Raw genomic sequence first — 13,788 nt, 5'->3', positions numbered from 1 at the left:
AATGGTTACTTACTACCTTCTGAATTTCTGCAACCATACTATATCAAGCACGTCAGCAATTTTTTTTTCAGGGGGGGGGGTGTGTTAATATTAAAAACATTTTAATTGATAATTTGATTAAGAATTGCCTAGAAATTTTTGAATTTTTGAAAAAAAATTGCGAAATTTTAGTAATTTGGGAGCTTCCCTTTGGCTTATTTTAAACTTATGAAGCTTTTAAGGCTGAACAACATTTTCATCAGTGTTGCCACGTTGAATCATGAAAATAAAAAGGCAAAAATAACTAGTTAAACCCGACAACGTTTATCGTCCATAAAAATTCAGCTAATATAAGTTAGCTGTTTGTTTATATTCAGCTAACTATTTTTGGAATTTGAAAACTAAATTTTCTAAAACAGTAATTTTCAGAAGTAGATTCCCAGCAGAGTTGAGGTCCAACAGAAAATGCTTTGAGTCGCATTCTTTGCTAAATCCTAATTAATTTTTTTTTTGGGGGGGGGGGGGAAATGTGTCTTGGAAAAAAGAGTCGCAATATGGCTTAAAATCTTACTCAAATCTATACAGATGTTTCATGAATTAGAGTAAAAAATACGCAGACTTGAACCAAAATAAAAAAGGACGCATTTATATTCCAAAGTTAAGAAAAACTGCCTTAGAAATAGGGAACAAATAGAAATGGGAGTTTGAAAACACCTTTCCAGATCATAATGTCGTATCTGATTTTATCTGTGAAAGCTTCATTTGGTAGCACCAGTTCACGAAAATGTTTAGGGATAGGAAATGTATTTTTGACAATCTAAAGGGTTAAATAAAATTCCGAAAGGGGTATTTCCTAACGGAAATACCAAAAACAGGTTTAATTCAAAATCTAGGAGGGGGGGGCAAAGAGCCTAACCCCTACTTGGCTCTGCTGGTTTTCTTCTCCTAACTTATCTAATTTCCCAGACCGCAAAAAGGTCATATATATATATATATATATATATATATATATATATATATATATATATATATATATATATATATATATATATATATATATATATATATATATATTAATATATATATATATATTATATATATATATATATATTATATATATATATATATATATATATATATATATATTAATATATATACATACATACATATATATATATATATATATATATATATATATACATACATATATATATATATATATATATATATATATATATATATATATATATATATATATATATATATATATCATGAAAAGAGAAATCACCAATGCAACAGCACAAACACATAAAAAAAAAAAAAAAAAAGAGACAGAAGGAGAAAAGGAAGACTGTTTTCCTAAATTAGTGATTAATATAGACAAGTACTTGAATGAGGCCTTAACCCTACTCATCCATACAATCACATAGGTCAAACAGCATAGCCAAACACAATCAACCATTAAGAATAATCCATGGACAGGCAGTCATGTCGTCAATAAGTATAAGTCGTCATTTACCAAACAATAGAAAAAATAATAAAGACAAATAATTCAGAGGCAACAACCCAACACAAGGGCTCATCAGGAGAATACACTGGCCTATAGGGTTTCGCCACTTTAAATTCTCTACCCAGCCAAGTGTTGTGGCTACCACAGGATATCCATGGCATCCCCGTGTCAGGTATCACCCCAAAATACACGCCTATGAAAAAAAAAACAGCAAATGTAGAACAACCAAGTAACACCAAAACAAGCTTATCCTGTTAATATATCCCTCTTTTTAGCAACAATAGGTAAACTAAATATGATAAAATTTACCAAATCACAAGTATTAACACATTGCAAAAAAAAAAATATATAATGAACTAAACAATTATAGAATTCATCTTTACCATGTGGCTATTTTTTTTTAAAAAATCCGCTCTATTAGAAACACAATTCAAAATAAATGGCGCTGCATCATCTTTTGTCGAACCTCCGAAATTAGTTGAAAATTTCTTTAAGTATTTCCAGATAATTCTGTTGATATTTATTTAAAAGTTCGTTATAATGAAAACTAAATTTTTTAAATTGCCAAGTTAATTTATTTGCAGAAAAACCTCTTGATATCAATTTTTGGCTTAAGATTTTACATCTATTTTTAAAATCAATATAATTACTACAAATCCTTGCATAACGAAGTAACTGTGATAAAAACGCAGAGTATGTGATATTTGAGTGTATATTACTTTCAGGGAATGGGAAACTAATCACTTCAAAATCAAAATCATCCGTTTTATTATACATTTTAAAACTTAATTTATTATTATCACAAATATTAACATTTAAATCTAAGAAATGATCTTCATGACCAGCGCCATGACTAGGTTCAAGAGTAAGCTCTGATGGATATATATTTTTAGAAATATCAATGAAATCCTTACAATTTAAGACCAAAATATCATCTAAATATCTTTTATTATTTGACAAAACATGTTTTAAATTATTTGGATTATTCTTATCCATCATATATTTATATTCTAGTTGACTCAAAAACAAGTCAGCTATAAATGGGCTGGCATTCCCCCCATGGGAATTCCCATGGGAATTTGCTTGTACAAATCACCACCAAATTTTATATAAGTATTGTATAAAACAAATTCTAATAGCTCAAAAATCATATCCAAGCTCGTCTTAAGACATCTCAAGTTAACTGTGGTATTAAAGCAATTTGTCCATATAGCTTTTTTATTATAAGTGTCTATTTTTAAGAACCTTTTACTAGATAAGAGGAAAGATTTCTTGATAACAGTTTTTAAATTATCTAACACTACATTAAGTGATAAATTAGTATACATTGTCGCAAAATCGAAAGACTCAATTCTTTTAGCTGAAACCATTGTTAAAGACTCTATCACCTGCAGTGAATTATTAACACTCCAATATGGATTAAAATTCGAAAACTTTTTAATACCAGAGCAATAGAATATATTTTATTTCTTATTCTACTAATAATTAAATTCTTCCAACTTTGAAAACTCTCTTTACTTTTATTCTCTTTCTTACACCACTTATCAATAAATAAATCAAAATCATTTTCCAAGCCATCAAGAACACTCGATGGTTTCAGATGATGAGAAAGACGGAAATTAGCCCCTTTATTCATTATAATTTGAAGATCATCTTGCTTTATTATTGACAAGTCCCCTGTTATAACATGTTTGTAAGTAGGATTTACAAATGGGCCAAGTTGCTTACAATTACAAACCGGTTTCCAATTTATATCACTATCTAATCTTTTAAGTAATAAATTATAATTAAAAATAATTTGCCCAATAGTTTTTGAAAATTTATAAGTTAAAACTGGACTATCATTATAGTTCAAATTACTAGGAAGGGCCTGTTTCACATGCCCCTGATTTAAAATTTCTGGTAAATTAATATCTTCAATCTGCTTACAAGTAAAATTAATAGGTAAATATAATCTGTTATCCTTATTACCAATCTTATCAAACTTTTTCTTTTTTGAAATAAATTTCGTTTTAGTTAGAATGCAAATTGTATCACATTTTACTTTAAAATTATAATCAAGAGCTGTATTATTCTTAACAATCCAGAAAAGTTTGATTAAATTCCTCTTGGATAAATTATTTAGACATTTTATTACAGAAATCATACCACTAGATTCAAGTAGCTGGCGTAGATCTATAGAAAGCATATGTAAATCTAATTCATTTTTTCTATTATTTTTCCTATGTCCTCTCGATCGTTTTTTACGTTTAGTAGGACAAGTAAAAGAAGGATGGTCCATAAAACCATCAATACATTTAACAACAACCTGAGACATGTCACCATATTTTGCTACACGATCATTTAGCCCAAAAGGATAAGCTGTACCAAGAGTATGGATCCAGAAACCCTCCTGTTTACGTAGTCTATTATTCTTCTCTTCTTTATTTAAATTTTCTAACTCTAAATTTTATGTGTTTGTGCTGTTGCATTGGTGATTTCTCTTTTCATGATATATATATATATATATATATATATATATATATATATATATATATATATATATATATATATATACATATCTGACTTTTTGCTTTAAAACATAGAACAGTTACTTTTTATGCTCATTACCCTTAGTAGGATAATGAGAGGGTGCTAGACTAGTTTCAAGATTCAATAATTCTTTTTGTTTTAAGCTTTAATTGTTTTTTAGAAAAATGATGTTGTTGTAATCAAAAATAAGAAGGACATTAATTGCCAAAATAATATGGGTAATATGAGGTAGGCCTATAGGGGGCTCTGGGTTCATTACTTGTTCATTTTCTCTGTTGTTCCTAAATAGATAATCAGGGGGAGGAACAGCTTGATTTCATTTGAACTTTCTTTGGCGAAAGAGACAAATATAACCTTATAATGTGTAGAACAAAACAGTTTTTGGTCAAAAGTCTTGTGCTTTTTAAATTACATGCGTATAATTGAGGAACAGATAGTTGTTTTCGCCAGGTCCAACCTAAAATGAAAAGCGGGTGTATTTTCAGAGCCAGGGTTTTATAGTGTAAGCGAGATGATGCGTGTTGATTCCAAACAGGGGTATATTTTCTGCTTACTATCAAATTCGTTATTGAATAGTGTTTTAAATTGCAAAGAAGTTAAGATTTTCAGCAATACTGCAGATCCCTAGAACAAGCATCTTCATTTGTGAAAAATCTACTTTCAAATATTAAAAAGAAGACCATCATGTTATTAATATGTTTTCGTAAACTGCCCGTCACTCCAAACTCCTCTTTTTTATGCTATTGATTGAATGGTTTTCTTCTTCTTTCTTCCAGAGATGAATCTGGGGGGGGGGTAAGCGGGCAAGTGCCCTGGGTAGCACTCCGGGGGGGGGAGCAAAACAAGCTAAAAACGTAATATCTATGGGAAAAATCGTAATATTTGCAGTATTGATGATGCAGCAGGGGGTGGTAAAGTATACATTTGCTCCCCACTCCTCTCAATCTGAGAAAAAACCTAACTCCAGCTCTGCTTTCTTCTCTTTTTTTTTCTTAAGTGGTAGTTTAAGACTTGAAGTGATACGAGGCAAAAATAATTATAAAATTGGTTTTGATTAGTAATTATCAGAATTTTTTTTTAATTCAATGTAAATAAAAATTATTTTATGAATTATGCATCGGAAAGTAAGCAAAACTGGATCAGTGATGGGATATAGAAAAAAAATTCATTGCTGTGTTGGCAAAAGTTCATTCTTCATTATTTTTTTTTCTTGATAGAAAAATAAATAAAAATAATAGAAAGATAATAATAAAAAAAATAATAAGACATAATATAAAAAATAATAAATATAAAATAATACAAAATAATACAAAATATTAAAAAAATTTTTAATAAAAGTCGGAAAACTTCCGACGAGATGATCATCTTTAAGTAATTATTTTTAAACATTTTGAAATTGGAATTTTGCCACTGGTAAGTAAGTCAAGTAAATTAGATAAATGTCATTAATATTGTTTAACAAAAGTAAAACTAGCAAGCTCTAAGAAGAAAATTCAGATTACTGACGTAGAAGCCCAATTCAGTCACGAATGTAAGCATGTAAAGGATGATAAGATACACGGATAATTATATGATAGTAATGTTTTTAATACTTTTATAATAATCTTATTTACAATGGGATTATTTAGTATACTGAATTACATGACACACTGTTATAAATGAATCTCCTTGTTCGATTGCCAATTGTTTGTGACGTCTGGACTTTTCACAGTTCGTACTAATGTGAAGGACGTCCTTGAATGGGACCTGATCATACAAAAATCGAACGAAAGTAGGAATTCTTGGGAGGGAATGAAAAGTGGAGCTCTTAAAAGAGTGAGATGAGGAAGGAGTGAGTACATATGTTTTATTAAGAGGCAACTTAATGTTCAGTGGTGTGAATTCATGGACGTTTACAGGGGCAAAATACATTTTTTCAAATCTCGCAATTCAAATTTGTCATTTTCTAAGTTTTCCAATGAAATTACCGAAAAGGACATTTTTCAATAAAAACACCAGACAGCAAAGGTATTTTTTTCAAAACCCAGGGGGGTGGCAAAAATTTAGGGATGAAATGTCCTCCCCTGCCCCTCCCTCGCCCCAATTGACGACATCGTTGGCGCTACAATGTGTTCTCAGTAGTAGTAGTAGTAGTAGGTTTTTTACAGAAGTCAACAAAAATAAAATGGAACTCCCAGCCATAATATCAGGAAAAGTACATTTGGCAGGTTACTAACACAAATTCCGGAACTTGTATATTATCCCTAACACACTCAAGAAGTGAAGTTAGGTTAATCATAATGAAATATACCAAAATATGATGAAGATATAAGACTGTAGTAACAAAATTATGGAAACTACAAAAAACAATTATGGAAAGCAGGCAGCCCAGACCACATTATATTAAATACCTAACCACCTTTATGTATTCAATATTTAATTAAAATATTCCTGCATCATAGTTTTTCTCACTAAGACTAAGCTAATTATAACCAATTGTAGAGAGACAAACCAGTTTTTTCAGATCAGACCGAACAAACTTCTTGAGTGTGTTCGGGATAACATATAAATGCGCATATTTCTATCTCTCACAGCAACCTAAAAACTTCGGGACAACAAATCTCTGTCTTTGAAAAAAACTTGGTTTTCTTTAGAGCCTAAATTCAATCCTTGTACTAAATTAAATAAAAAAAACAAGTTTTTTTTAAAGGAAAGTAAGGAGCAACATTAAAACTTAAAACGAACAGAAATTACTGGCTTTTTTTAAATTGTTTCCCCCTATTTTTCTACCCTAAGCTCTTTTAAAAGTTCTAAAAAAGCTTCAGCGTAAAGAATGAGGTAGTAAGGAGGGAACCATCCCCTAATATACGTAATAATTCCTGTTAGTTTTAAGTTTTAATGCTGTTCCTTACTTACAGCTGAAAAAAATTGGTTTTATTATTTTATTTCCGATCTTTTTTTTTTTCAAATAATTCTGGGAAATTTGGCTCACACTCTATGGGAAATTCCCTTTCCCCATAATGAATTTTTCCATTTAAAGATCCTCCCACGTGACCTTCTTCCCACCACCAGAAAAAATCCCCCCCCCCCCCCTGAGAGCGTCTATATACTTCCCAATAACCAATACTAGTCTATATAATTCGATGGGCAAAGTTCATAAACTGCAGCCCTTCCTCTGAGGACTGCGGGGGTTAAGTCATTCTCAAAGATATAGTTATTAGACTTTCCGACTATTCTGAAAAAGAAACGAGTATCTCAAAATTTTGATAAGGTGACTTTGTCACTTAAAATGGCCACTAGAACTTTTTATTTCCGATCAAATGAGCCCTCTTCCGATGTCCTATGATCACTGGTTCAATAGGATCACCCCCTGGAAATAAACAACAACAACAAATCAAACTAACACTCATCCGTGAACTTTTTTCTGGCAAAAAAATGCGAAATTCCACATTTTTGTTCATAGAAGCTTGAAAACTCTATAGTAGCCTACAGTTCTCTGGTATGTTGAGTCCAGCGGTTTCATTTTCATTAAGATTGCTTGATTGGGGGGGGGATTTCCCCCTTTTTTGCAAATTTGGCTAATTTTCTCCGGCTCGTAATTTTTGATGGGTGTAATTAAATTTGATGAATTTTACATATTTTGAATAAGTGTCAAAATTCGATTCTTTTAATGTACCTATTGTTATAAAGACTCTGTTTGTTAGAGTTTGGGTTACTATTGAGCCACATCGCTCCTTACTTACAATTCGTTACCACGAACTGTTTGAAAAAAATCTTCGAAATGGAACTAATCAATCTGTTTTGGTTCCAAAACTTATGAATACTTAAAAAATCTGCACATATTGCAGACGAGAACTCCGCTTAGCAAAAACTCCTTAGTGCAAAAAGAAGAATGAAAAAGCAAATAGTCAACGAAACATAATAAAAATACAAACCTTAAATGAGTTTTTTTTTACAATTCAGTATAATTAAGCTATAAGGTTATTTCTCTGTAGTTGTGCTACTTTTGCGTAAAGGAACTTGATGTTTGTACACCCTATGAAACGTGCGATTTTGCGACAAGCCTACAGTTGTGACTTGCACCGAGAGGACAAGATTCTTATATCGTTAGACTCACTAGTTTCAGATCTACCCAGTCACCAAGCCAGAAGCATGATATCATTTTTACTATTTCTTGGAGAATTATCATGAAAAGAGAAATCACCAATGCAACAGCACAAACACACACAAAAAAAAAAATTAAAGATAGGAAAATTTTACTATTTTTGCATGTTTTCAGCGTATTTTTTAATTTTTAAAAATGCAAATCAATATTTAAAATTAGTTTGGTACTTACGTAATATACCAACCACACTCAAGAGGTTAAGTTAGGGTGATCATAATAAAATGTACCAAAATATGATGAAAATAAAATTATGTAAAATTATTTAAAATAAAACTTCAGTAACCAAATTATGGAAACTGTGATAGATGATTATGGAAAGCTAGTCCTCTAGAACGCATTGTATTAAATACATATTGTAACCTAACCATCTCTATATGTTAAATATGTAATCAAAATTTGCCTGCATAGAAGTTTATCTCACTCAGGCTCTGATGATTATCTCCGAGTGAACACAGAGAAACCGGTTTTGCAACAGATCACAAACAAAGTATGGTCGGTATTTCGGTAGGTAAAACTGAGTCTTAACGATAGGATGGTATCAAAATTGTTGTCTTAAACAGCTTTCACACTGCGTGCGTTTTTTTTTCTATGCTACGGGGTTAAGTTGCGTCGCTTATCTATAGTCTCTAGTAAAGTGCGAATTTCAAGTTATACCCTACTAACGTAAAAGCTTGTGAAACCATTGTAATCGTAAGTCTAATACCATCACAAATATAATAAGCAAACTATTCAAAAATTAAAAATGTGGAAAGGCAATTGAGATTCAAGCTCTGATCAAGCTTGAGTGGCTTTATAGGAAGCAGTCATCAATTTATTTTGAAAGATTAATTAATTGCTCATCCAAAATTCTATTTCGTTCCAACTCTGTTGACTTTCCCATATCGAAAATAAGCATACTTAGCGTAGTATTCAACATAGAATTCGAGTCTTCTACAATCGAACTTAAGGACAAAATTTGCTCCAGAAGATTACATAACCTAACGTAGTTTAACTTTAAGCTAGTTTGAAACGTTATACAGCGTAGTGTGAAAGCACCAATAAGCTGAAGAATTAACACTGTAAGATTCTCAAATGTATGTAGGGTGGGAGGGCCTCGGGCCCGACTTCCTCCGAAGTCCTAAAATATCCCGAACTTCTGGATATTTCTTTTTCAAGAACCAAATAAAATGTATCTTTTTATTATTCGCCCCACCCCCTAAAAAGGAAAAAAATCTGCGTACGTGCCGGGGAAGACTGTAAAAATTACATAAAAAACTTACAGAGGGAACACAAAACAGGTTTGAAAATTTCAATATGCACCTACCTTTTTCGAGCCGATAAGGTTTGTCAGTGACTTAATGGGAGTGTTATTTTATAGCCATACGATTGTCACGACCTTATGCAAAAGAATGGCAAAATAATAAATCAAACCAGAAACAATTATTTTATTTAAGGGTTAAAAGATTTAGTTCATCGAAAATAGAAACTTTTCTTTTCAGTTTATTCATAAGGTGTGTCTTTGGGCCCATACGAAGGACTTTACTTCAGAGGGTAGGTCAAGTTTCTAAAATTCTCCAAAAACAGGCAAATCATGTGAAAATGGGGAAATTCGTAAGAACCAGGACATTTTTTATGGAGCCACTGTATCCAGGTGGGGTGGGGGTCTTCCTACAAAAAAATGGATATTATTTATCAGTGTCTTTTAGCTTTTTATTGAAAGAATTTAATTAGTGTTGAATTAGTTTCTTGTTATTAGTTTCTTATTTAGACGATAATAAATTTGTAGTTCCAGTTGACACAAAATAAATGTGTCCCAAATTTCGGTAAACTTCTTTTCTTCTTTAGTAAGAATCTAATGAAATTTTATTAATTTCCATTTTTAGTTGGGTTGGAATCATCAAATTAAAGCTCAACAACTTCAGTACTTTGACTTAAGAAAAGCTCAATAACCTTGTCGATTTTGAACCAAAGAACAAAATACATAATTACGGCGTAGAATACTATCTTACCACAGATTATCTATTGGGTTTCACCAGATATGTCCCTCCCAGCAAAATACAGGGGCCGACATAGTCTTCAATTATATTGGCTATCTAAAAAAATTAGCACGCCCGTGCAATGCCGCGCAATGTCATTGGACTGGATTGGATAATATTTCGTCCGCGCTTGGATTGAATTGGATAACGCTCCGCCCGCTCAATGTTATTGGATATCGTCAGCCTTTAGGAAGCCAAATCATCTGATCGGATGGCTTTTGAGGTTTGCGGAAATATTGAAGTGAGGAATCTGTGTAAGCACCAAAAACATGTAATTTTACTGTGGTTAAGGGTCGCTTAATTTCAGGAATCATTTACACCAGGTGGCGCGTGCCAAACGTGGCAGAAGTGTGTCAAGCGCTTAAGGGAGTCTGCAAGTATTTTAGGACTGTACCAAGCGTGTTGAAACTGTGCGTTACACGTGGCGTTCCTTGATGTACACATTGTGGTAAAAAGTCAGCACCCCCTTAACTAGGGTAAAACCTGAATGCTTTCAGTGAGCCTTTAAGCAGTTCAGGCCCTAAACTTACTTGAAAACATCAGATAAAATCCACAAGAAGACATTCTTTTGGTGTCCCCTCTCCCCTAAGGACTTTCTTGGTATTTTACTGGCTACTGACGGATATACGTATCCTTAATATGATCAGACTATCGCACCCATATGTGTTTTGAGAAAATACGTCTCAGTGGGGGGAGAGGGTGATTAAAACTAAGTGAATTAACAAGAAAAGGCATGGAACAGATGAAAAATCAACATGAAATATATACTTGATCATAAACATACATCTAGATTTACAATTATATGGCATGGCCTAGACAGGTGCTTAAAAAAGTTGGTAGCCTGCGGTCCCTGTTCTTTTCCGAAACTTCTGAGTTTTATAATTTTCTCCATATTTTCCGTATATTTTTCTGTTTTTAGAGGGTTGTAATCTGGTAAGCAACTATGCAAGGGCGTGTCAAGAGGGATAAGGGGTTTGACTCCCCCTCCCATTTAAAAGAATGTTTGTCCAACTCACAAAAACGAAAAATGCATAAAAACTAATTTTTGACTTTTTTTCAAAAAGGTCTCCCCTCCCCGAACTGAAATCCATATGTTATCATATCTCGAAGTAAATTTTGTATTTGCCTTGGTGGGTACAGACGAAACAGGGTTGAAGAAAAGAAGTGGTACACATTTGTGGCTAACAGTGTACAACTGGTTAGCACAGTTGATAATAGCGCTGTTCAAGGGTGGTGATAGTAGTGATCCATCTAATTATCGACCAATTTCACTACTGTCTGTTTTCTCAAAAGTCTTTGAGAAACCTATTCGAAACGACTTCTTAGCTTTCTGGAAGCTCAGAAACTTTTGCAGAAGCACCAAATTGATTCCCGCTCTAAGCACTCAACGGAACAACCTTGTGCAGTTTTATAAAATTTCATTAATAGTAACCTTGAATCTGGTAAAATACCTTATGCTAAGAGGATCAGCTTTAACATGTTTTGAATCTTACCTTCATGAAAGGAAAATCTCGTTTGATCCGGATCTTATACCGTCTTTTAATGTTTATTTTGGCGTGCCACAAGGCTCCGTCCTTGGGCCGACAGTGTTATTAATATATATTAATGATCTTTATAATGTTGTTTCTAATGAAGTTCCTAGCGTTTGCTGCAATCTGTGTTGCAGCAACAAATTTCATCCCTTGAATGCTGATGAGACTAATAATAATGAAATTCTAGTGGCTTTTGCCGATGATAGTAACGTCGCCTGTGGTGTGCAGACTGAGTTAGCATTGAGAGCTAAACTTGGGATTCTTATGGAAAAATATACTTATGGTTTGACTCCAACTTGCTTGCTCTGAATGCATTGAAATCACACTTTCTAATATTTTCAAGGACGAAGCAGATATTTCCATCGTTTTCTGTACTTCAGACATCTAATGGACCATTATGCTGACCCAGGAAAGATATGTGAGATGTCTTTCAAGAAGCACATTGAGATGATCAGAGCAAAAGTTTCGCAAAATATGGGCATCATTCGTAAATTAAAGCACACATTTCTGGGATCAATTTTACATACACTGTATTTTCTCTCGTATTCAACCATATCTGACTTACTGTAACGCTATTTGGATGTCAATATTTCCTTCTCTGCTGCTCCAAATTAAAGCATTCCTATAGAAATCTGCTGAAATTATTAAAAAAAAAACAAATTTGCATTCTCAACATGACCTCCTAACTACAGACGCTTTTATATACTATGTCGTTTACAACCCTTATTTTTAATTTCCTCCATGGTGAGCTGCCTAGGTGCTTTGAATCTTTTTCCAAGATTTTGCACAAGATAAAAATTCGTATACGCTTCGAAATAGAAGCCACATGCAAATTCGGCGAACGGAAACAGTCAGGTCTGATTTTAATCCTTCAGTCGCGTCCTTCCATGGAACACACTCTCGTATGAAATCCGAAGCAGTCATTCGCTTATCATTATCATTATTATCATTATCATTATTATCATTATCATTATTACCGGAGCTTGGATGGTAGCTGTCTATGCCCTAGGCACAGGACAGGGGTCAAAGGATCGATAAGTTATAAACGTGGGGATCGATCAGGGATTGATATCTTCTCTTGTGGCTTGAGTTTTTTGTATAAATGCATTAATTTAATGAAGTGAATTCGTCTGTTTATTTGTTTTAAATTTCCAGTGTTATTTAGCCTCATGGAGCCTTATGAAGGCCATTGGTATAGTGTTCTTGTAAATATTTGTTGTAATAATAAAAGGAACTAAACTGAACGGAACAGGCAAGATCATTATTTTCAGTGTTTTATTGTGATTGAATTTTATTCTGTGTCTATCCGCCCAAACTTTTAAATACCAATGAAAAGGAATCAAATCAAAGCTAAATGTGCTTTTTCTTATTTGGCTTGACAACTTCATGAACCCGGAAAGGTTAATGCAAATCAGATTATTTATGCTCAAGCTTATTGCTCAAAGGGTCTTTAATGTTTTTGTTTTTCATCTCTCCGTCATACTTTAAACCTTCAAAGACTTTTTAAATTTGTGAAAGACTCTGTCAAGTCGTTGGTACTATTACTTGTTTGTAATACACAACAAGAACAAGAACAAGGGCGGATCAACTTTCTGTACATGGCCACCCATACACGGAATCTTTTCTTTTTTCAGAGAGAGAGGGAGAGAGTTTCGTTTACTATGGAGCCGGGCTGCTCCTTACTACAGTTCGTTACCACGAACTGTTTGATGGAAAATCTGTCTTAAATCAAGAATGTCAAGAAATGAAAACAACGTTCAAGTTTCAGATTATTTTTCAGTCTTCCTAGAGTGAGCTTAAAAATAAACTAGAATTCTTATTGATTTATTCTGAACGATTTTCAGCCCTCGTAGATTTTAAGGGAAAGCCAACTTTCAAACACTTGGGTAACATTTGAAATAATAATAATAAGCTAATGCAAAATATAAAATTATCATGATCAAACAGTTCGTGGTAACAAACTGTAGTAGGCTAAGGAGCGACCCGGCTCAAAAGTAACCGAAACTCTAAAAGACGGAATTTTGATACCAATAGTTACATCAAAAGAATTGCATTTTCATGCTGATTTTAAATATA

At 32.7% G+C, this 13,788-nt stretch overlaps 1 protein-coding gene across 4 annotated transcripts in view; it reads left to right on the top strand.

Moving 5' to 3' along the window:
• The window catches only part of LOC136034957 (uncharacterized), a 147,051-nt gene that overhangs the window by 79,538 nt on the left and 53,725 nt on the right, over window positions 1–13,788 (top strand). The window lies entirely within an intron of this gene.

This window comes from Artemia franciscana, chromosome 13 (assembly GCF_032884065.1).
Source record: "Artemia franciscana chromosome 13, ASM3288406v1, whole genome shotgun sequence".
Taxonomy (NCBI): domain Eukaryota; kingdom Metazoa; phylum Arthropoda; class Branchiopoda; order Anostraca; family Artemiidae; genus Artemia; species Artemia franciscana.
Note: the sequence above shows the minus strand (reverse complement) of the source record. Positions and strands in the feature narration are given on the sequence as shown.